The following is a 26,309-nucleotide window of genomic DNA, read 5'->3' as shown; positions in this document are numbered from 1 at the left end:
ATGCTTCCAGGGGCCCTAAACACAAGATCTGTGGAATGGTTAAAAGTGCATGAAAATGGCCAATTTACTCACTCTGAGGTCTCAAAAAGTGTTTCTTCACCCCGGGAAGTGAATTAAATACCATTTGGAGGCATTTAATGTTCAAGCAAAAACAGGTGATTTTTGACAAAAGAGATAACACCCCCCATTACGTCATGCTTCAGAAAGTTGAAAAATGGTCCGTTATCAAATGTTTTATTTTTGAACGTCAGTTCACATTTGTAAGTAGATCATCAGTTTTAGAGCTAAAATTAGCATGTTTAATGTGATTTTCATGCTTCCAGGGGCCCGGGAAGTGAATTAAATATCATTTGGAGGCATTTAATGTTCAAGAAAAAACAGGTGATTTTTGACAAAAGAGATAACACCCCCCCATTACGTCATGCTTCAGAAAGGTGAAAAATGGTCAGTTTTCAAATGTTTTATTTTTGAACGTCAGTTCACATTTGTAGGTAGATCATCAGTTTAAGAGCTAAAATTAGCATGTTTAAAGTGATTTTCATGCTTCCAGGGGCCCGGGAAGTGAATGAAATACCATTTGGAGGAATTTAATGTTCAAGCAAAAACCGGTGATTTTTGACAATAGAGATAACACCCCCCCCATTACGTCATGCTTCAGAAAGGTGAAAAATGGTCAGTTTTCAAATGTTTTATTTTCGAACGTCAGTTCACATTTGTAGGTAGATCATCAGTTTAAGAGCTAAAATTAGCATGTTTAAAGTGATTTTCATGCTTCCAGGGGCCCTAAACACAAGATTTGTGGAATGGTTAAAAGTGCATGAAAATGGCCAATTTACTCACTCTGAGGTCTCAAAAAGTGTTTCTTCATCCCGGGAAGTGAATTAAATACCATTTGGAGGCATTTAATGTTCAAGCAAAAACAGGTGATTTTTGACAAAAGAGATAACACCCCCCCATTACGTCATGCTTCAGAAAGGTGAAAAATGGTCCGTTTTCAAATGTTTTTATTTTTGAACGTCAGTTCACATTTGTAGGTAGATCATCAGTTTAAGAGCTAAAATTAGCATGTTTAAAGTGATTTTCATGCTTCCAGGGGCCCGGGAAGTGAATGAAATACCATTTGGAGGAATTTAATGTTCAAGCAAAAACCGGTGATTTTTGACAATAGAGATAACACCCCCCCCATTACGTCATGCTTCAGAAAGGTGAAAAATGGTCAGTTTTCAAATGTTTTATTTTCGAACGTCAGTTCACATTTGTAGGTAGATCATCAGTTTAAGAGCTAAAATTAGCATGTTTAAAGTGATTTTCATGCTTCCAGGGGCCCTAAACACAAGATTTGTGGAATGGTTAAAAGTGCATGAAAATGGCCAATTTACTCACTCTGAGGTCTCAAAAAGTGTTTCTTCATCCCGGGAAGTGAATTAAATACCATTTGGAGGCATTTAATGTTCAAGCAAAAACAGGTGATTTTTGACAAAAGAGATAACACCCCCCCATTACGTCATGCTTCAGAAAGGTGAAAAATGGTCCGTTTTCAAATGTTTTATTTTTGAACGTCAGTTCACATTTGTAGGTAGATCATCAGTTTTAGAGCTAAAATTAGCATGCTTAAAGTGATTTTCATGCTTCCAGGGGCCCGAGAAGTGAATTAAATACCATTTGGAGGCATTTAATGTTCAAGCAAAAACAGGTGATTTTTGACAAAAGAGATAACACCCCCCCATTAAGTCATGCTTCAGAAAGGTGAAAAATGGTCTGTTTTCAAATGTTTTATTTTTGAACGTCAGTTCACATTTGTAGGTAGATCATCAGTTTAAGAGCTAAAATTAGCATGTTTAAAGTGATTTTCATGCTTCCAGGGGCTCGGGAAGTGAATTAAATACCATTTGGAGGAATTTAATGTTCAAGCAAAAACAGGTGATTTTTGACAAAAGAGATAACACCCCCCCATTACGTCATGCTTCAGAAAGGTGAAAAATGGTCCGTTTTCAAATGTTTTATTTTTGAACGTCAGTTCACATTTGTAGGTAGATCATCAGTTTTAGAGCTAAAATTAGCATGTTTAAAGTGATTTTCATGCTTCCAGGGGCCCTAAACACAAGATTTGTGGAATGGTTAAAAGTGCATGAAAATGGCCAATTTATTCACTCTGAGGTCTCAAAAAGTGTTTCTTCACCCCGGGAAGTGAATTAAATACCATTTGGAGGCATTTAATGTTCAAGCAAAAACAGGTGATTTTTGACAAAAGAGATAACACCCCCCATTACGTCATGCTTCAGAAAGGTGAAAAATGGTCAGTTTTCAAATGTTTTATTTTTGAACGTCAGTTCACATTTGTAGGTAGATCATCAGTTTTAGAGCTAAAATTAGCATGTTTAAAGTGATTTTCATGCTTCCAGGGGCCCGGGAAGTGAATTAAATATCATTTGGAGGCATTTGATGTTCAAGCAAAAACAGGTGATTTTTGACAAAAGAGATAACACCCCCCCATTACGTCATGCTTCAGAAAGGTGAAAAATGGTCCGTTTTCAAATGTTTTATTTTTGAACGTCAGTTCACATTTGTAGGTAGATCATCAGTTTTAGAGCTAAAATTAGCATGTTTAAAGTGATTTTCATACTTCCAGGGGCCCGGGAAGTGAATTAAATATTTATTTGGAGGCATTTAATGTTCAAGAAAAAACAGGTGATTTTTGACAAAAGAGATAACACCCCCCCCATTACGTCATGCTTCAGAAAGGTGAAAAATGGTCCGTTTTCAAATGTTTTATTTTTGAACTTCAGTTCACATTTGTAGGTAGATCATCAGTTTTAGAGCTAAAATTAGCATGTTTAAAGTGATTTTCATGCTTCCAGGGGCCCTAAACACAAGATCTGTGGAATGGTTAAAAGTGCATGAAAATGGCCAATTTACTCACTCTGAGGTCTCAAAAAGTGTTTCTTCACCCCGGGAAGTGAATTAAATACCATTTGGAGGCATTTAATGTTCAAGCAAAAACAGGTGATTTTTGACAAAAGAGATAACACCCCCCATTACGTCATGCTTCAGAAAGGTGAAAAATGGTCAGTTTTCAAATGTTTTATTTTTGAACGTCAGTTCACATTTGTAGGTAGATCATCAGTTTAAGAGCTAAAATTAGCATGTTTAAAGTGATTTTCATGCTTCCAGGGGCCCGGGAAGTGAATTAAATACCATTTGGAGGCATTTAATGTTCAAGCAAAAACAGGTGATTTTTGACAAAAGAGATAACACCCCCCCATTACGTCATGCTTCAGAAAGGTGAAAAATGGTCCGTTTTCAAATGTTTTATTTTTGAACGTCAGTTCACATTTGTAGGTAGATCATCAGTTTTAGAGCTAAAATTAGGATATTTAAAGTGATTTTCATACTTCCAGGGGCCCTGGAAGTGAATTAAATATTTATTTCGAGGCATTTAATGTTCAAGAAAAAACAGGTGATTTTTGACAAAAGAGATAACCCCCCCCCGTTACGTCATGCTTCAGAAAGGTGAAAAATGGTCCGTTTTCAAATGTTTTATTTTTGAATGTCAGTTCACATTTGTAGGTAGATCATCAGTTTAAGAGCTAAAATTAGCATGTTTAAAGTGATTTTCATGCTTCCAGGGGCCCGGGAAGTGAATTAACTACCATTTGGAGGAATTTAATGTTCAAGCAAAAACAGGTGATTTTTGACAAAAGAGATAACACCCCCCCATTACGTCATGATTCAGAAAGGTGAAAAATGGTCCGTTTTCAAATGTTTTATTTTTGAACGTCAGTTCACATTTGTAGGTAGATCATCAGTTTTAGAGCTAAAATTAGCATGTTTAAAGTGATTTTCATGCTTCCAGGGGCCCGGGAAGTGAATTAAATACCATTTGGAGGCATTTCATGTTCAAGCAAAAACAGGTGATTTTAGACAAAAGAGATAACACCCCCCCCATTACGTCATGCTTCAGAAAGGTGAAAAATGGTCCGTTTTCAAATGTTTTATTTTTGAACGTCAGTTCACATTTGTAGGTAGATCATCAGTTTTAGAGCTAAAATTAGCATGTTTAAAGTGATTTTCATGCTTCCAGGGGCCCGGGAAGTGAATTAAATATCATTTGGAGGCATTTAATGTTCAAGAAAAAACAGGTGATTTTTGACAAAAGAGATAACACCCCCCCATTACGTCATGCTTCAGAAAGGTGAAAAATGGTCAGTTTTCAAATGTTTTATTTTTGAACGTCAGTTCACATTTGTAGGTAGATCATCAGTTTAAGAGCTAAAATGAGCATGTTTAAAGTGATTTTCATGCTTCCAGGGGCCCGGGAAGTGAATGATATACCATTTGGAGGAATTTAATGTTCAAGCAAAAACCGGTGATTTTTGACAATAGAGATAACACCCCCCCATTACGTCATGCTTCAGAAAGGTGAAAAATTGTCAGTTTTCAAATGTTTTATTTTCGAACGTCAGTTCACATTTGTAGGTAGATCATCAGTTTAAGAGCTAAAATTAGCATGTTTAAAGTGATTTTCATGCTTCCAGGGGCCCTAAACACAAGATTTGTGGAATGGTTAAAAGTGCATGAAAATGGCCAATTTACTCACTCTGAGGTCTCAAAAAGTGTTTCTTCATCCCGGGAAGTGAATTAAATACCATTTGGAGGCATTTAATGTTCAAGCAAAAACAGGTGATTTTTGACAAAAGAGATAACACCCCCCATTACGTCATGCTTCAGAAAGGTGAAAAATGGTCAGTTTTCAAATGTTTTATTTTTGAACGTCAGTTCACATTTGTAGGTAGATCATCAGTTTAAGAGCTAAAATTAGCATGTTTAAAGTGATTTTCATGCTTCCAGGGGCCCGGGAAGTGAATTAAATACCATTTGGAGGCATTTAATGTTCAAGCAAAAACAGGTGATTTTTGACAAAAGAGATAACACCCCCCCATTACGTCATGCTTCAGAAAGGTGAAAAATGGTCCGTTTTCAAATGTTTTATTTTTGAACGTCAGTTCACATTTGTAGGTAGATCATCAGTTTTAGAGCTAAAATTAGGATATTTAAAGTGATTTTCATACTTCCAGGGGCCCTGGAAGTGAATTAAATATTTATTTCGAGGCATTTAATGTTCAAGAAAAAACAGGTGATTTTTGACAAAAGAGATAACCCCCCCCCGTTACGTCATGCTTCAGAAAGGTGAAAAATGGTCCGTTTTCAAATGTTTTATTTTTGAATGTCAGTTCACATTTGTAGGTAGATCATCAGTTTAAGAGCTAAAATTAGCATGTTTAAAGTGATTTTCATGCTTCCAGGGGCCCGGGAAGTGAATTAACTACCATTGGAGGAATTTAATGTTCAAGCAAAAACAGGTGATTTTTGACAAAAGAGATAACACCCCCCCATTACGTCATGATTCAGAAAGGTGAAAAATGGTCCGTTTTCAAATGTTTTATTTTTGAACGTCAGTTCACATTTGTAGGTAGATCATCAGTTTTAGAGCTAAAATTAGCATGTTTAAAGTGATTTTCATGCTTCCAGGGGCCCGGGAAGTGAATTAAATACCATTTGGAGGCATTTCATGTTCAAGCAAAAACAGGTGATTTAGACAAAAGAGATAACACCCCCCCCATTACGTCATGCTTCAGAAAGGTGAAAAATGGTCAGTTTTCAAATGTTTTATTTTTGAACGTCAGTTCACATTTGTAGGTAGATCATCAGTTTTAGAGCTAAAATTAGCATGTTTAAAGTGATTTTCATGCTTCCAGGGGCCCGGGAAGTGAATTAAATATCATTTGGAGGCATTTAATGTTCAAGAAAAAACAGGTGATTTTGACAAAAGAGATAACACCCCCCCATTACGTCATGCTTCAGAAAGGTGAAAAATGGTCAGTTTTCAAATGTTTTATTTTTGAACGTCAGTTCACATTTGTAGGTAGATCATCAGTTTAAGAGCTAAAATGAGCATGTTTAAAGTGATTTTCATGCTTCCAGGGCCCGGGAAGTGAATGATATACCATTTGGAGGAATTTAATGTTCAAGCAAAAACCGGTGATTTTTGACAATAGAGATAACACCCCCCCATTACGTCATGCTTCAGAAAGGTGAAAAATGGTCAGTTTTCAAATGTTTTATTTTCGAACGTCAGTTCACATTTGTAGGTAGATCATCAGTTTAAGAGCTAAAATTAGCATGTTTAAAGTGATTTTCATGCTTCCAGGGGCCCTAAACACAAGATTTGTGGAATGGTTAAAAGTGCATGAAAATGGCCAATTTACTCACTCTGAGGTCTCAAAAAGTGTTTCTTCATCCCGGGAAGTGAATTAAATACCATTTGGAGGCATTTAATGTTCAAGCAAAAACAGGTGATTTTTGACAAAAGAGATAACACCCCCCCATTACGTCATGCTTCAGAAAGGTGAAAAATGGTCCGTTTTCAAATGTTTTATTTTTGAACGTTAGTTCACATTTGTAGGTAGATCATCAGTTTTAGAGCTAAAATTAGCATGCTTAAAGTGATTTTCATGCTTCCAGGGGCCCGAGAAGTGAATTAAATACCATTTCGAGGCATTTAATGTTCAAGCAAAAAACAGGTGATTTTTGACAAAAGAGATAACACCCCCCCATTAAGTCATGCTTCAGAAAGGTGAAAAATTGTCTGTTTTCAAAATGTTTTATTTTTGAACGTCAGTTCACATTTGTAGGTAGATCATCAGTATAAGAGCTAAAATTAGCATGTTTAAAGTGATTTTCATGCTTTCAGGGGCCCGGAAGTGAATTAAATACCATTGGGGAGGAATTTAATGTTCAAGCAAAAACAGGTGATTTTTGACAAAAGAGATAACACCCCCCATTACGTCAATGCTTCAGAAAGGTGAAAAATGGTCCGTTTTCAAATGTTTTATGTTTGAACGTCAGTTCACATTTGTAGGTAGATCATCAGTTTTAGAGCTAAAACTAGCATGTTTAAAGTGATTTTCATGCTTCCAGGGGCCCGGGAAGTGAATTAAATACCATTTGGAGGCATTTCATGTTCAAGCAAAAACAGGTGATTTTTGACAAAAGAGATATCACCCCCCCCATTACGTCATGCTTCAGAAAGGTGAAAAATGGTCCGTTTTCAAATGTTTTATTTTTGAACGTCAGTTCACATTTGTAGGTAGATAATCAGTTTTAGAGCTAAAATTAGCATGTTTAAAGTGATTTTCATACTTCCAGGGGCCCGGGAAGTGAATTCAATATTTATTTGGAGGCATTTAATGTTCAAGAAAAAACAGGTGATTTTTGACAAAAGAGATAACACCCCCCCCCCATTACGTCATGCTTCAGAAAGGTGAAAAATGGTCCGTTTTCAAATGTTTTATTTTGAACGTCAGTTCACATTTGTAGGTAGATCATCAGTTTTAGAGCTAAAATTAGCATGTTTAAAGTGATTTTCATGCTTCCAGGGGCCCTAAACACAAGATTTGTGGAATGGTTAAAAGTGCATGAAAATGGCCAATTTATCACTCTGAGGTCTCAAAAAGTGTTTCTTCACCCCGGGAAGTGAATTAAATACCATTTGGAGGCATTTAATGTTCAAGCAAAAACAGGTGATTTTTGACAAAAGAGATAACACCCCCCCCATTACGTCATGCTTCAGAAAGGTGAAAAATGGTCAGTTTTCAAATGTTTTATTTTTGAACGTCAGTTCACATTTGTAGGTAGATCATCAGTTTTAGAGCTAAAATTAGCATGTTTAAAGTGATTTTCATGCTTCCAGGGGCCCGTGAAGTGAATTAAATACCATTTGGAGGCATTTAATGTTCAAGCAAAAACAGGTGATTTTTGACAAAAGAGATAACACCCCCCATTACGTCATGCTTCAGAAAGGTGAAAAATGGTCCGTTTTCAAATGTTTTATTTTTGAACGTCAGTTCACATTTGTAGGTAGATCATCAGTTTTAGAGCTAAAATTAGCATGTTTAAAGTGATTTTCATGCTTCCACGGGCCCTAAACACAAGATTTGTGGAATGGTTTAAAAGTGCATGAAAATGGCCAATTTATTCACTCTGAGGTCTCAAAAAGTGTTTCTTCACCCGGGAAGTGAATTAAATACCATTTGGAGGCATTTAATGTTCAAGCAAAAACAGGTGATTTTTGACAAAAGAGATAACACCCCCCCATTACGTCATGCTTCAGAAAGGTGAAAAAATGGTCAGTTTTCAAATGTTTTATTTTTGAACGTCAGTTCACATTTGTAGGTAGATCATCAGTTTAAGAGCTAAAATAAGCATGTTTAAAGTGATTTTCATGCTTCCAGGGGCCCGGGAAGTGAATTAAATACCATTTGGAGGCATTTAATGTTCAAGCAAAAACAGGTGATTTTTGACAAAAGAGATAACACCCCCCATTACGTCATGCTTCAGAAAGGTGAAAAATGGTCCGTTTTCAAATGTTTTATTTTTGAACGTCAGTTCACATTTGTAGGTAGATCATCAGTTTTTGAGCTAAAATTAGCATGTTTAAAGTGATTTTCATACTTCCAGGGGCCCGGGAAGTGAATTAAATATTTATTTGGAGGCATTTAATGTTCAAGAAAAAAACGGTGATTTTTGACAAAAGAGATAACACCCCCCCCATTACGTCATGCTTCAGAAAGGTGAAAAATGGTCCGTTTTCAAATGTTTTATTTTTGAACGTCAGTTCACATTTGTAGGTAGATCATCAGTTTAAGAGCTAAAATTAGCATGTTTAAAGTGATTTTCATGCTTCCAGGGGCCCTAAACACAAGATTTGTGGAATGGTTAAAAGTGCATGAAAATGGCCAATTTACTCACTCTGAGGTCTCAAAAAGTGTTTCTTCACCCCGGGAAGTGAATTAAATACCATTTGGAGGCATTTAATGTTCAAGCAAAAACAGGTGTTTTTGACAAAAGAGATAACACCCCCCATTACGTCATGCTTCAGAAAGGTGAAAAATGGTCCGTTTTCAAATGTTTTATTTTTGAACTTCAGTTCACATTTGTAGCAGATCATCAGTTTTAAAGCTAAAAATTAGCATGTTTAAAGTGATTTTCATGCTTCCAGGGGCCCTAAACACAAGATCTGTGGAATGGTTAAAAGTGCATGAAAATGGCCAATTTACTCACTCTGAGGTCTCAAAAAGTGTTTCTTCACCCCGGGAAGTGAATTAAATACCATTTGGAGGCATTTAATGTTCAAGCAAAAACAGGTGATTTTTGACAAAAGAGATAACACCCCCCATTACGTCATGCTTCAGAAAGTTGAAAAATGGTCCGTTATCAAATGTTTTATTTTTGAACGTCAGTTCACATTTGTAAGTAGATCATCAGTTTTAGAGCTAAAATTAGCATGTTTAATGTGATTTTCATGCTTCCAGGGGCCCGGGAAGTGAATTAAATATCATTTGGAGGCATTTAATGTTCAAGAAAAAACAGGTGATTTTTGACAAAAGAGATAACACCCCCCCATTACGTCATGCTTCAGAAAGGTGAAAAATGGTCAGTTTTCAAATGTTTTATTTTTGAACGTCAGTTCACATTTGTAGGTAGATCATCAGTTTAAGAGCTAAAATTAGCATGTTTAAAGTGATTTTCATGCTTCCAGGGGCCCGGGAAGTGAATGAAATACCATTTGGAGGAATTTAATGTTCAAGCAAAAACCGGTGATTTTTGACAATAGAGATAACACCCCCCCCATTACGTCATGCTTCAGAAAGGTGAAAAATGGTCAGTTTTCAAATGTTTTATTTTCGAACGTCAGTTCACATTTGTAGGTAGATCATCAGTTTAAGAGCTAAAATTAGCATGTTTAAAGTGATTTTCATGCTTCCAGGGGCCCTAAACACAAGATTTGTGGAATGGTTAAAAGTGCATGAAAATGGCCAATTTACTCACTCTGAGGTCTCAAAAAGTGTTTCTTCATCCCGGGAAGTGAATTAAATACCATTTGGAGGCATTTAATGTTCAAGCAAAAACAGGTGATTTTTGACAAAAGAGATAACACCCCCCCATTACGTCATGCTTCAGAAAGGTGAAAAATGGTCCGTTTTCAAATGTTTTTATTTTTGAACGTCAGTTCACATTTGTAGGTAGATCATCAGTTTAAGAGCTAAAATTAGCATGTTTAAAGTGATTTTCATGCTTCCAGGGGCCCGGGAAGTGAATGAAATACCATTTGGAGGAATTTAATGCTCAAGCAAAAACTGGTGATTTTTGACAATAGAGATAACACCCCCCCCATTACGTCATGCTTCAGAAAGGTGAAAAATGGTCAGTTTTCAAATGTTTTATTTTCGAACGTCAGTTCACATTTGTAGGTAGATCATCAGTTTAAGAGCTAAAATTAGCATGTTTAAAGTGATTTTCATGCTTCCAGGGGCCCTAAACACAAGATTTGTGGAATGGTTAAAAGTGCATGAAAATGGCCAATTTACTCACTCTGAGGTCTCAAAAAGTGTTTCTTCATCCCGGGAAGTGAATTAAATACCATTTGGAGGCATTTAATGTTCAAGCAAAAATAGGTGATTTTTGACAAAAGAGATAACACCCCCCCATTACGTCATGCTTCAGAAAGGTGAAAAATGGTCCGTTTTCAAATGTTTTATTTTTGAACGTCAGTTCACATTTGTAGGTAGATCATCAGTTTTAGAGCTAAAATTAGCATGCTTAAAGTGATTTTCATGCTTCCAGGGGCCCGAGAAGTGAATTAAATACCATTTGGAGGCATTTAATGTTCAAGCAAAAACAGGTGATTTTTGACAAAAGAGATAACACCCCCCCATTAAGTCATGCTTCAGAAAGGTGAAAAATGGTCTGTTTTCAAATGTTTTATTTTTGAACGTCAGTTCACATTTGTAGGTAGATCATCAGTTTAAGAGCTAAAATTAGCATGTTTAAAGTGATTTTCATGCTTCCAGGGGCCCGGGAAGTGAATTAAATACCATTTGGAGGAATTTAATGTTCAAGCAAAAACAGGTGATTTTTGACAAAAGAGATAACACCCCCCCATTACGTCATGCTTCAGAAAGGTGAAAAATGGTCCGTTTTCAAATGTTTTATTTTTGAACGTCAGTTCACATTTGTAGGTAGATCATCAGTTTTAGAGCTAAAATTAGCATGTTTAAAGTGATTTTCATGCTTCCAGGGGCCCTAAACACAAGATTTGTGGAATGGTTAAAAGTGCATGAAAATGGCCAATTTATTCACTCTGAGGTCTCAAAAAGTGTTTCTTCACCCCGGGAAGTGAATTAAATACCATTTGGAGGCATTTAATGTTCAAGCAAAAACAGGTGATTTTTGACAAAAGAGATAACACCCCCCATTACGTCATGCTTCAGAAAGGTGAAAAATGGTCAGTTTTCAAATGTTTTATTTTTGAACGTCAGTTCACATTTGTAGGTAGATCATCAGTTTTAGAGCTAAAATTTGCATGTTTAAAGTGATTTTCATGCTTCCAGGGGCCCGGGAAGTGAATTAAATATCATTTGGAGGCATTTGATGTTCAAGCAAAAACAGGTGATTTTTGACAAAAGAGATAACACCCCCCCATTACGTCATGCTTCAGAAAGGTGAAAAATGGTCCGTTTTCAAATGTTTTATTTTTGAACGTCAGTTCACATTTGTAGGTAGATCATCAGTTTTAGAGCTAAAATTAGCATGTTTAAAGTGATTTTCATACTTCCAGGGGCCCGGGAAGTGAATTAAATATTTATTTGGAGGCATTTAATGTTCAAGAAAAAACAGGTGATTTTTGACAAAAGAGATAACACCCCCCCCCCATTACGTCATGCTTCAGAAAGGTGAAAAATGGTCCGTTTTCAAATGTTTTATTTTTGAACGTCAGTTCACATTTGTAGGTAGATCATCAGTTTAAGAGCTAAAATTAGCATGTTTAAAGTGATTTTCATGCTTCCAGGGGCCCGGGAAGTGACTGAAATACCATTTGGAGGAATTTAATGTTCAAGCAAAAACCGGTGATTTTTGACAATAGAGATAACACCCCCCCCCATTACGTCATGCTTCAGAAAGGTGAAAAATGGTCAGTTTTCAAATGTTTTATTTTTGAACGTCAGTTCACATTTGTAGGTAGATCATCAGTTTAAGAGCTAAAATTAGCATGTTTAAAGTGATTTTCATGCTTCCAGGGGCCCTAAACACAAGATTTGTGGAATGGTTAAAAGTGCATGAAAATGGCCAATTTACTCACTCTGAGGTCTCAAAAAGTGATTTTTTCTTCCCGGGAAGTGAATTAAATACCATTTGGAGGCATTTAATGTTCAAGCAAAAACAGGTGATTTTTGACAAAAGAGATAACACCCCCCCCCATTACGTCATGCTTCAGAAAGGTGAAAAATGGTCCGTTTTCAAATGTTTTATTTTTGAACGTCAGTTCACATTTGTAGGTAGATCATCAGTTTTAGAGCTAAAATTAGCATGCTTAAAGTGATTTTCATGCTTCCAGGGGCCCGAGAAGTGAATTAAATACCATTTGGAGGCATTTAATGTTCAAGCAAAAACAGGTGATTTTTGACAAAAGAGATAACACCCCCCCCATTAAGTCATGCTTCAGAAAGGTGAAAAATTGTCTGTTTTCAAATGTTTTATTTTTGAACGTCAGTTCACATTTGTAGGTAGATCATCAGTTTAAGAGCTAAAATTAGCATGTTTAAAGTGATTTTCATGCTTTCAGGGGCCCGGGAAGTGAATTAAATACCATTTGGAGGAATTTAATGTTCAAGCAAAAACAGGTGATTTTTGACAAAAGAGATAACACCCCCCCCATTACGTCATGCTTCAGAAAGGGGAAAAATGGTCCGTTTTCAAATGTTTTATTTTCGAACGTCAGTTCACATTTGTAGGTAGATCATCAGTTTAAGAGCTAAAATTAGCATGTTTAAAGTAATTTTCATGCTTCCAGGGGCCCGGGAAGTGAATTAAATACCATTTGGAGGAATTTAATGTTGAAGTAAAAACAGGTGATTTTTGACAAAAGAGATAACACCCCCCCATTACGTCATGCTTCAGAAAGGTGAAAAATGGTCCGTTTTCAAATGTTTTATTTTTGAACGTCAGTTCACATTTGTAGGTAGATCATCAGTTTTAGAGCTAAAACTAGCATGTTTAAAGTGATTTTCATGCTTCCAGGGGCCCGGGATTGAATTAAATACCATTTGGAGGCATTTCATGTTCAAGCAAAAACAGGTGATTTTTGACAAAAGAGATAACACCCCCCCATTACGTCATGCTTCAGAAAGGTGAAAAATGGTCCGTTTTCAAATGTTTTATTTTTGAACGTCAGTTCACATTTGTAGGTAGATCATCAGTTTTAGAGCTAAAATTAGCATGTTTAAAGTGATTTTCCTACTTCCAGGGGCCCGGGAAGTGAATTAAATATTTATTTGGAGGCATTTAATGTTCAAGAAAAAACAGGTGATTTTTGACAAAAGAGATAACACCCCCCCATTACGTCATGCTTCAGAAAGGTGAAAAATGGTCCGTTTTCAAATGTTTTATTTTTGAACGTCAGTTCACATTTGTAGGTAGATCATCAGTTTTAGAGCTAAAATTAGCATGTTTAAAGTGATTTTCATGCTTCCAGGGGCCCTAAACACAAGATTTGTGGAATGGTTAAAAGTGCATGAAAATGGCCAATTTATTCACTCTGAGGTCTCAAAAAGTGTTTCTTCACCCCGGGAAGTGAATTAAATACCATTTGGAGGCATTTAATGTTCAAGCAAAAACAGGTGATTTTTGACAAAAGAGATAACACCCCCCATTACATCATGCTTCAGAAAGGTGAAAAATGGTCAGTTTTCAAATGTTTTATTTTTGAACGTCAGTTCACATTTGTAGGTAGATCATCAGTTTTAGAGCTAAAATTAGCATGTTTAAAGTGATTTTCATGCTTCCAGGGGCCCGGGAAGTGAATTAAATATCATTTGGAGGCATTTGATGTTCAAGCAAAAACAGGTGATTTTTGACAAAAGAGATAACACCCCCCCATTACGTCATGCTTCAGAAAGGTGAAAAATGGTCCGTTTTCAAATGTTTTATTTTTGAACGTCAGTTCACATTTGTAGGTAGATCATCCGTTTTAGAGCTAAAATTAGCATGTTTAAAGTGATTTTCATACTTCCAGGGGCCCGGGAAGTGAATTAAATATTTATTTGGAGGCATTTAATGTTCAAGAAAAAACAGGTGATTTTTGACAAAAGAGATAACACCCCCCCCATTACGTCATGCTTCAGAAAGGTGAAAAATGGTCCGTTTTCAAATGTTTTATTTTTGAACGTCAGTTCACATTTGTAGGTAGATCATCAGTTTAAGAGCTAAAATTAGCATGTTTAAAGTGATTTTCATGCTTCCAGGGGCCCGGGAAGTGAATTAAATACCATTTGGAGGAATTTTATGTTCAAGCAAAAACAGGTGATTTTTGACAAAAGAGATAACACCCCCCCATTATGTCATGCTTCAGAAAGGTGAAAAATGGTCCGTTTTCAAATGTTTTATTTTTGAACGTCAGTTCACATTTGTAGGTAGATCATCAGTTTTAGAGCTAAAATTAGCATGTTTAAAGTGATTTTCATGCTTCCAGGGGCCCTAAACACAAGATTTGTGGAATGGTTAAAAGTGCATGAAAATGGCCAATTTATTCACTCTGAGGTCTCAAAAAGTGTTTCTTCACCCCGGGAAGTGAATTAAATACCATTTGGAGGCATTTAATGTTCAAGCAAAAACAAGTGATTTTTGACAAAAGAGATAACACCCCCCATTACGTCATGCTTCAGAAAGGTGAAAAATGGTCAGTTTTCAAATGTTTTATTTTTGAACGTCAGTTCACAATTGTAGGTAGATCATCAGTTTAAGAGCTAAAATTAGCATGTTTAAAGTGATTTTCATGCTTCCAGGGGCCCGGGAAGTGAATTAAATACCATTTGGAGGCATTTAATGTTCAAGCAAAAACAGGTGATTTTTGACAAAAGAGATAACACCCCCCCATTACGTCATGCTTCAGAAAGGTGAAAAATGGTCCGTTTTCAAATGTTTTATTTTTGAACGTCAGTTCACATTTGTAGGTAAATCATCAGTTTTAGAGCTAAAATTAGCATGTTTAAAGTGATTTTCATACTTCCAGGGGCCCGGGAAGTGAATTAAATATTTATTTGGAGGCATTTAATGTTCAAGAAAAAACAGGTGATTTTTGACAAAAGAGATAACACCCCCCCATTACGTCATGATTCAGAAAGGTGAAAAATGGTCCGTTTTCAAATGTTTTATTTTTGAACGTCAGTTCACATTTGTAGGTAGATCATCAGTTTTAGAGCTAAAATTAGCATGTTTAAAGTGATTTTCATGCTTCCAGGGGCCCGGGAAGTGAATTAAATACCATTTGGAGGCATTTCATGTTCAAGCAAAAACAGGTGATTTTAGACAAAAGAGATAACACCCCCCCATTACGTCATGCTTCAGAAAGGTGAAAAATGGTCCGTTTTCAAATGTTTTATTTTTGAACGTCAGTTCACATTTGTAGGTAGATCATCAGTTTTAGAGCTAAAATTAGCATGTTTAAAGTGATTTTCATGCTTCCAGGGGCCCTAAACACAAGATTTGTGGAATGGTTAAAAGTGCATGAAAATGGCCAATTTATTCACTCTGAGGTCTCAAAAAGTGTTTCTTCACCCCGGGAAGTGAATTAAATACCATTTGGAGGCATTTAATGTTCAAGCAAAAACAAGTGATTTTTGACAAAAGAGATAACACCCCCCATTACGTCATGCTTCAGAAAGGTCAAAAATGGTCAGTTTTCAAATGTTTTATTTTTGAACGTCAGTTCACATTTGTAGGTAGATCATCAGTTTAAGAGCTAAAATTTGCATGTTTAAAGTGATTTTCATGCTTCCAGGGGCCCGGGAAGTGAATTAAATACCATTTGGAGGCATTATATGTTCAAGCAAAAACAGGTGATTTTTGACAAAAGAGATAACACCCCCCCATTACGTCATGCTTCAGAAAGGTGAAAAATGGTCCGTTTTCAAATGTTTTATTTTTGAACGTCAGTTCACATTTGTAGGTAGATCATCAGTTTTAGAGCTAAAATTAGCATGTTTAAAGTGATTTTCATACTTCCAGGGGCCCGGGAAGTGAATTAAATATTTATTTGGAGGCATTTAATGTTCAAGAAAAAACAGGTGATTTTTGACAAAAGAGATAACACCCCCCCATTACGTCATGATTCAGAAAGGTGAAAAATGGTCCGTTTTCAAATGTTTTATTTTTGAACGTCAGTTCACATTTGTAGGTAGATCATCAGTTTAAGAGCTAAAATTAGCATGTTTAAAGTGATTTTCATGCTTCCAGGGGCCCGGGAAGTGAATTAAATACCATTTGGAGGAATTTAATGTTCAAGCAAAAACAGGTGATTTTTGACAAAAGAGATAACACCCCCCCCATTACGTCATGCTTCAGAAAGGTGAAAAATGGTCCGTTTTCAAATGTTTTATTTTTGAACGTCAGTTCACATTTGTAGGTAGATCATCAGTTTAAGAGCTAAAATTAGCATGTTTAAAGTGATTTTCATGCTTCCAGGGGCCCGGGAAGTGAATTAAATACCATTTGGAGGAATTTTATGTTCAAGCAAAAACAGGTGATTTTTGACAAAAGAGATAACACCCCCCCATTATGTCATGCTTCAGAAAGGTGAAAAATGGTCCGTTTTCAAATGTTTTATTTTTGAACGTCAGTTCACATTTGTAGGTAGATCATCAGTTTTAGAGCTAAAATTAGCATGTTTAAAGTGATTTTCATGCTTCCAGGGGCCCTAAACACAAGATTTGTGGAATGGTTAAAAGTGCATGAAAATGGCCAATTTATTCAGTCTGAGGTCTCAAAAAGTGTTTCTTCACCCCGGGAAGTGAATTAAATACCATTTGGAGGCATTTAATGTTCAAGCAAAAACAAGTGATTTTTGACAAAAGAGATAACCCCCCCATTACGTCATGCTTCAGAAAGGTGAAAAATGGTCAGTTTTCAAATGTTTTATTTTTGAAAGTCAGTTCACATTTGTAGGTAGATCATCAGTTTAAGAGCTAAAATTAGCATGTTTAAAGTGATTTTCATGCTTCCAGGGGCCCGGGAAGTGAATTAAATACCATTTGGAGGCATTTAATGTTCAAGCAAAAACAGGTGATTTTTGACAAAAGAGATAACACCCCCCCATTACGTCATGCTTCAGAAAGGTGAAAAATGGTCCGTTTTCAAATGTTTTATTTTTGAATGTCAGTTCACATTTGTAGGTAGATCATCAGTTTTAGAGCTAAAATTAGCATGTTTAAAGTGATTTTCATACTTCCAGGGGCCCGGGAAGTGAATTAAATATTTATTTGGAGGCATTTAATGTTCAAGAAAAAACAGGTGATTTTTGACAAAAGAGATAACACCCCCCCATTACGTCATGATTCAGAAAGGTGAAAAATGGTCCGTTTTCAAATGTTTTATTTTTGAACGTCAGTTCACATTTGTAGGTAGATCATCAGTTTAAGAGCTAAAATTAGCATGTTTAAAGTGATTTTCATGCTTCCAGGGGCCCGGGAAGTGAATTAAATACCATTTGGAGGAATTTAATGTTCAAGCAAAAACAGGTGATTTTTGACAAAAGAGATAACACCCCCCCATTACGTCATGATTCAGAAAGGTGAAAAATGGTCCGTTTTCAAATGTTTTATTTTTGAACGTCAGTTCACATTTGTAGGTAGATCATCAGTTTTAGAGCTAAAATTAGCATGTTTAAAGTGATTTTCATGCTTCCAGGGGCCCGGGAAGTGAATTAAATACCATTTGGAGGCATTTCATGTTCAAGCAAAAACAGGTGATTTTAGACAAAAGAGATAACACCCCCCCATTACGTCATGCTTCAGAAAGGTGAAAAATGGTCCGTTTTCAAATGTTTTATTTTTGAACGTCAGTTCACATTTGTAGGTAGATCATCAGTTTTAGAGCTAAAATTAGCATGTTTAAAGTGATTTTCATACTTCCAGGGGCCCGGGAAGTGAATTAAATATTTATTTGGAGGCATTTAATGTTCAAGAAAAAACAGGTGATTTTTGACAAAAGAGATAACACCCCCCCATTACGTCATGCTTCAGAAAGGTGAAAAATGGTCCGTTTTCAAATGTTTTATTTTTGAACGTCAGTTCACATTTGTAGGTAGATCATCAGTTTTAGAGCTAAAATTAGCATGTTTAAAGTGATTTTCTTGCTTCCAGGGGCCCTAAACACAAGATTTGTGGAATGGTTAAAAGTGCATGAAAATGGCCAATTTATTCACTCTGAGGTCTCAAAAAGTGTTTCTTCACCCCGGGAAGTGAATTAAATACCATTTGGAGGCATTTAATGTTCAAGCAAAAACAGGTGATTTTTGACAAAAGAGATAACACCCCCCCATTACGTCATGCTTCAGAAAGGTGTAAAATGGTCAGTTTTCAAATGTTTTATTTTTGAACGTCAGTTCACATTTGTAGGTAGATCATCAGTTTTAGAGCTAAAATTAGCATGTTTAAAGTGATTTGCATGCTTCCAGGGGCCCGGGAAGTGAATTAAATACCATTTGGAGGCATTTAATGTTCAAGCAAAAACAGGTGATTTTTGACAAAAGAGATACCACCCCCCATTACGTCATGCTTCAGAAAGGTGAAAAATGGTCCGTTTTCAAATGTTTTATTTTTGAACGTCAGTTCACATTTGTAGGTAGATCATCAGTTTTAGAGCTAAAATTAGCATGTTTAAAGTGATTTTCATACTTCCAGGGGCCCGGGAAGTGAATTAAATATTTATTTGGAGGCATTTAATGTTCAAGAAAAAACAGGTGATTTTTGACAAAAGAGATAACACCCCCCCCCCCATTACGTCATGCTTCAGAAAGGTGAAAAATGGTCCGTTTTCAAATGTTTTATTTTTGAACATCAGTTCACATTTGTAGGTAGATCATCAGTTTTAGAGCTAAAATTAGCATGTTTAAAGTGATTTTCATGCTTCCAGGGGCCCTAAACACAAGATTTGTGGAGTGGTTAAAAGTGCATGAAAATGGCCAATTTATTCACTCTGAGGTCTCAAAAAGTGTTTCTTCACCCCGGGAAGTGAATAAAATACCATTTGGAGGCATTTAATGTTCAAGCAAAAACAAGTGATTTTTGACAAAAGAGATAACACCCCCCATTACGTCATGCTTCAGAAAGGTGAAAAATGGTCAGTTTTCAAATGTTTTATTTTTGAACGTCAGTTCACATTTGTAGGTAGATCATCAGTTTAAGAGCTAAAATTAGCATGTTTAAAGTGATTTTCATGCTTCCAGGGGCCCGGGAAGTGAATTAAATACCATTTGGAGGCATTTACTGTTCAAGCAAAAACAGGTGATTTTTGACAAAAGAGATAACACCCCCCCATTACGTCATGCTTCAGAAAGGTGAAAAATGGTCCGTTTTCAAATGTTTTATTTTTGAACGTCAGTTCACATTTGTAGGTAGATCATCAGTTTTAGAGCTAAAATTAGCATGTTTAAAGTGATTTTCATACTTCCAGGGGCCCGGGAAGTGAATTAAATATTTATTTGGAGGCATTTAATGTTCAAGAAAAAACAGGTGATTTTTGACAAAAGAGATAACACCCCCCCCATTACGTCATGATTCAGAAAGGTGAAAAATGGTCCGTTTTCAAATGTTTTATTTTTGAACGTCAGTTCACATTTGTAGGTAGATCATCAGTTTAAGAGCTAAAATTAGCATGTTTAAAGTGATTTTCATGCTTCCAGGGGCCCGGGAAGTGAATTAAATACCATTTGGAGGAATTTAATGTTCAAGCAAAAACAGGTGATTTTTGACAAAAGAGATAACACCCCCCCATTACGTCATGATTCAGAAAGGTGAAAAATGGTCCGTTTTCAAATGTTTTATTTTTGAACGTCAGTTCACATTTGTAGGTCGATCATCAGTTTTAGAGCTAAAATTAGCATGTTTAAAGTGATTTTCATGCTTCCAGGGGCCCGAGAAGTGAATTAAATACCATTTGGAGGCATTTCATGTTCAAGCAAAAACAGGTGATTTTAGACAAAAGAGATAACACCCCCCCCCCATTACGTCATGCTTCAGAAAGGTGAAAAATGGTCCGTTTTCAAATGTTTTATTTTTGAACGTCAGTTCACATTTGTAGGTAGATCATCAGTTTTAGAGCTAAAATTAGCATGTTTAAAGTGATTTTCATGCTTCCAGGGGCCCTAAACACAAGATTTGTGGAATGGTTAAAAATGCATGAAAATGGCCAATTTATTCACTCTGAGGTCTCAAAAAGTGTTTCTTCACCCCGGGAAGTGAATTAAATACCATTTGGAGGCATTTAATGTTCAAGCAAAAACAGGTGATTTTTGACAAAAGAGATAACACCCCCCATTACGTCATGCTTCAGAAAGGTGAAAAATGGTCAGTTTTCAAATGTTTTATTTTTGAACGTCAGTTCACATTTGTAGGTAGATCATCAGTTTAAGAGCTAAAATTAGCATGTTTAAAGTGATTTTCATGCTTCCAGGGGCCCGGGAAGTGAATTAAATACCATTTGGAGGCATTTAATGTTCAAGCAAAAACAGGTGATTTTTGACAAAAGAGATAACACCCCCCATTACGTCATGCTTCAGAAAGGTGAAAAATGGTCCGTTTTCAAATGTTTTATTTTTGAACGTCAGTTCACATTTGTAGGTAGATCATCAGTTTAAGAGCTAAAATTAGCATGTTTAAAGTGATTTTCATGCTTCCAGGGGCCCGGGAAGTGAATTAAATACCATTTGGAGGAATTTAATGTTCAAGCAAAAACAGGTGATTTTTGACAAAAGAGATAACACCCCCCCATTACGTCATGATTCAGAAAGGTGAAAAATGGTCCGTTTTCAAATGTTTTATTTTTGAACGTCAGTTCACATTTGTAGGTAGATCATCAGTTTTAGAGCTAAAATTAGCATGTTTAAAGTGATTTTCATGCTTCCAGGGGCCCGGGAAGTGAATTAAATATCATTTGGAGGCATTTAATGTTCAAGAAAAAACAGGTGATTTTTGACAAAAGAGATAACACCCCCCCATTACGTCATGCTTCAGAAAGGTGAAAAATGGTCAGTTTTCAAATGTTTTATTTTTGAACGTCAGTTCACATTTGTAGGTAGATCATCAGTTTAAGAGCTAAAATTAGCATGTTTAAAGTGATTTTCATGCTTCCAGGGGCCCAGGAAGTGAATGAAATACCATTTGGAGGAATTTAATGTTCAAGCAAAAACCGGTGATTTTTGACAATAGAGATAACACCCCCCCCATTACGTCATGCTTCAGAAAGGTGAAAAATGGTCAGTTTTCAAATGTTTTATTTTCGAACGTCAGTTCACATTTGTAGGTAGATCATCAGTTTAAGAGCTAAAATTAGCATGTTTAAAGTGATTTTCATGCTTCCAGGGGCCCTAAACACAAGATTTGTGGAATGGTTAAAAGTGCATGAAAATGGCCAATTTACTCACTCTGAGGTCTCAAAAAGTGTTTCTTCATCCCGGGAAGTGAATTAAATACCATTTGGAGGCATTTAATGTTCAAGCAAAAACAGGTGATTTTTGACAAAAGAGATAACACCCCCCCATTACGTCATGCTTCAGAAAGGTGAAAAATGGTCAGTTTTCAAATGTTTTATTTTTGAACGTTAGTTCACATTTGTAGGTAGATCATCAGTTTTAGAGCTAAAATTAGCATGCTTAAAGTGATTTTCATGCTTCCAGGGGCCCGAGAAGTGAATTAAATACCATTTGGAGGCATTTAATGTTCAAGCAAAAACAGGTGATTTTTGACAAAAGAGATAACACCCCCCCATTAAGTCATGCTTCAGAAAGGTGAAAAATTGTCTGTTTTCAAATGTTTTATTTTTGAACGTCAGTTCACATTTGTAGGTAGATCATCAGTATAAGAGCTCAAATTAGCATGTTTAAAGTGATTTTCATGCTTTCAGGGGCCCGGGAAGTGAATTAAATATTTATTTGGAGGCATTTAATGTTCAAGAAAAAACAGGTGATTTTTGACAAAAGAGATAACACCCCCCCCGTTACGTCATGCTTCAGAAAGGTGAAAAATGGTCCGTTTTCAAATGTTTTATTTTTGAACGTCAGTTCACATTTGTAGGTAGATCATCAGTTTAAGAGCTAAAATTAGCATGTTTAAAGTGATTTTCATGCTTCCAGGGGCCCGGGAAGTGAATTAAATACCATTTGGAGGAATTTAATGTTCAAGCAAAAACAGGTGATTTTTGACAAAAGAGATAACACCCCCCCATTACGTCATGATTCAGAAAGGTGAAAAATGGTCCGTTTTCAAATGTTTTATTTTTGAACGTCAGTTCACATTTGTAGGTAGATCATCAGTTTTAGAGCTAAAATTAGCATGTTTAAAGTGATTTTCATGCTTCCAGGGGCCCGGGAAGTGAATTAAATACCATTTGGAGGCATTTCATGTTCAAGCAAAAACAGGTGATTTTAGACAAAAGAGATAACACCCCCCCCATTACGTCATGCTTCAGAAAGGTGAAAAATGGTCCGTTTTCAAATGTTTTATTTTTGAACGTCATTTCACATTTGTAGGTAGATCATCAGTTTTAGAGCTAAAATTAGCATGTTTAAAGTGATTTTCATGCTTCCAGGGGCCCGGGAAGTGAATTAAATATCATTTGGAGGCATTTAATGTTCAAGAAAAAACAGGTGATTTTTGACAAAAGAGATAACACCCCCTCATTACGTCATGCTTCAGAAAGGTGAAAAATGGTCAGTTTTCAAATGTTTTATTTTTGAACGTCAGTTCACATTTGTAGGTAGATCATCAGTTTAAGAGCTAAAATTAGCATGTTTAAAGTGATTTTCATGCTTCCAGGGGCCCGGGAAGTGAATGAAATACCATTTGGAGGAATTTAATGTTCAGCAAAAACCGGTGATTTTTGACAATAGAGATAACACCCCCCCCCCATTACGTCATGCTTCAGAAAGGTGAAAAATGGTCAGTTTTCAAATGTTTTATTTTCGAACGTCAGTTCACATTTGTAGGTAGATCATCAGTTTAAGAGCTAAAATTAGCATGTTTAAAGTGATTTTCATGCTTCCAGGGGCCATAAACACAAGATTTGTGGAATGGTTAAAAGTGCATGAAAATGGCCAATTTACTCACTCTGAGGTCTCAAAAAGTGTTTCTTCATCCCGGGAAGTGAATTAAATACCATTTGGAGGCATTTAATGTTCAAGCAAAAACAGGTGATTTTTGACAAAAGAGATAACACCCCCCCATTAAGTCATGCTTCAGAAAGGTGAAAAATTGTCTGTTTTCAAATGTTTTATTTTTGAACGTCAGTTCACATTTGTAGGTAGATCATCAGTATAAGAGCTCAAATTAGCATGTTTAAAGTGATTTTCATGCTTTCAGGGGCCCGGGAAGTGAATTAAATACCATTTGGAGGAATTTAATGTTCAAGCAAAAACAGGTGATTTTTGACAAAAGAGATAACACCCCCCATTACGTCATGCTTCAGAAAGGTGAAAAATGGTCCGTTTTCAAATGTTTTATTTTTGAACGTCAGTTCACATTTGTAGGTAGATCATCAGTTTTAGAGCTAAAACTAGCATGTTTAAAGTGATTTTCATGCTTCCAGGGGCCCGGGAAGTGAATTAAATACCATTTGGAGGCATTTCATGTTCAAGCAAAAACAGGTGATTTTTGACAAAAGAGATATCACCCCCCCATTACGTCATGCTTCAGAAAGGTGAAAAATGGTCCGTTTTCAAATGTTTTATTTTTGAACGTCAGTTCACATTTGTAGGTAGATCATCAGTTTTAGAGCTAAAATTAGCATGTTTAAAGTGATTTTCATACTTCCAGGGGCCCGGGAAGTGAATTCAATATTTATTTGGAGGCATTTAATGTTCAAGAAAAAACAGGTGATTTTTGACAAAAGAGATAACACCCCCCCCCCATTACGTCATGCTTCAGAAAGGTGAAAAATGGTCCGTTTTCAAATGTTTTATTTTTGAACGTCAGTTCACATTTGTAGGTAGATCATCAGTTTTAGAGCTAAAATTAGCATGTTTAAAGTGATTTTCATGCTTCCAGGGGCCCTAAACACAAGATTTGTGGAATGGTTAAAAGTGCATGAAAATGGCCAATTTATTCACTCTGAGGTCTCAAAAAGTGTTTCTTCACCCCGGGAAGTGAATTAAATACCATTTGGAGGCATTTAATGTTCAAGCAAAAACAGGTGATTTTTGACAAAAGAGATAACACCCCCCCATTACGTCATGCTTCAGAAAGGTGAAAAATGGTCAGTTTTCAAATGTTTTATTTTTGAACGTCAGTTCACATTTGTAGGTAGATCATCAGTTTTAGAGCTAAAATTAGCATGTTTAAAGTGATTTTCATGCTTCCAGGGGCCCGTGAAGTGAATTAAATACCATTTGGAGGCATTTAATGTTCAAGCAAAAACAGGTGATTTTTGACAAAAGAGATAACACCCCCCCATTACGTCATGCTTCAGAAAGGTGAAAAATGGTCCGTTTTCAAATGTTTTATTTTTGAACGTCAGTTCACATTTGTAGGTAGATCATCAGTTTTAGAGCTAAAATTAGCATGTTTAAAGTGATTTTCATGCTTCCAGGGGCCCTAAACACAAGATTTGTGGAATGGTTAAAAGTGCATGAAAATGGCCAATTTATTCACTCTGAGGTCTCAAAAAGTGTTTCTTCACCCCGGGAAGTGAATTAAATACCATTTGGAGGCATTTAATGTTCAAGCAAAAACAGGTGATTTTTGACAAAAGAGATAACACCCCCCCATTACGTCATGCTTCAGAAAGGTGAAAAATGGTCAGTTTTCAAATGTTTTATTTTTGAACGTCAGTTCACATTTGTAGGTAGATCATCAGTTTTAGAGCTAAAATTAGCATGTTTAAAGTGATTTTCATACTTCCAGGGGCCCGGGAAGTGAATTAAATATTTATTTGGAGGCATTTAATGTTCAAGAAAAAAACGGTGATTTTTGACAAAAGAGATAACACCCCCCCCATTACGTCATGCTTCAGAAAGGTGAAAAATGGTCCGTTTTCAAATGTTTTATTTTTGAACGTCAGTTCACATTTGTAGGTAGATCATCAGTTTAAGAGCTAAAATTAGCATGTTTAAAGTGATTTTCATGCTTCCAGGGGCCCGGGAAGTGAATGAAATACCATTTGGAGGAATTTAATGTTCAAGCAAAAACCGGTGATTTTTGACAATAGAGATAACACCCCCCCCATTACGTCATGCTTCAGAAAGGTGAAAAATGGTCAGTTTTCAAATGTTTTATTTTCGAACGTCAGTTCACATTTGTAGGTAGATCATCAGTTTAAGAGCTAAAATTAGCATGTTTAAAGTGATTTTCATGCTTCCAGGGGCCCTAAACACAAGATTTGTGGAATGGTTAAAAGTGCATGAAAATGGCCAATTTACTCACTCTGAGGTCTCAAAAAGTGTTTCTTCATCCCGGGAAGTGAATTAAATACCATTTGGAGGCATTTAATGTTCAAGCAAAAACAGGTGATTTTTGACAAAAGAGATAACACCCCCCATTACGTCATGCTTCAGAAAGGTGAAAAATGGTCCGTTTTCAAATGTTTTATTTTTGAACTTCAGTTCACATTTGTAGGTAGATCATCAGTTTTAGAGCTAAAATTAGCATGTTTAAAGTGATTTTCATGCTTCCAGGGGCCCTAAACACAAGATCTGTGGAATGGTTAAAAGTGCATGAAAATGGCCAATTTACTCACTCTGAGGTCTCAAAAAGTGTTTCTTCACCCCGGGAAGTGAATTAAATACCATTTGGAGGCATTTAATGTTCAAGCAAAAACAGGTGATTTTTGACAAAAGAGATAACACCCCCCATTACGTCATGCTTCAGAAAGGTGAAAAATGGTCAGTTTTCAAATGTTTTATTTTTGAACGTCAGTTCACATTTGTAGGTAGATCATCAGTTTAAGAGCTAAAATTAGCATGTTTAAAGTGATTTTCATGCTTCCAGGGGCCCGGGAAGTGAATTAAATACCATTTGGAGGCATTTAATGTTCAAGCAAAAACAGGTGATTTTTGACAAAAGAGATAACACCCCCCCATTACGTCATGCTTCAGAAAGGTGAAAAATGGTCCGTTTTCAAATGTTTTATTTTTGAACGTCAGTTCACATTTGTAGGTAGATCATCAGTTTTAGAGCTAAAATTAGGATATTTAAAGTGATTTTCAT

This window comes from Lissotriton helveticus, chromosome 2_1, assembly GCF_964261635.1.
Source record: "Lissotriton helveticus chromosome 2_1, aLisHel1.1, whole genome shotgun sequence".
NCBI lineage: Eukaryota > Metazoa > Chordata > Amphibia > Caudata > Salamandridae > Lissotriton > Lissotriton helveticus.
Note: the sequence above shows the minus strand (reverse complement) of the source record.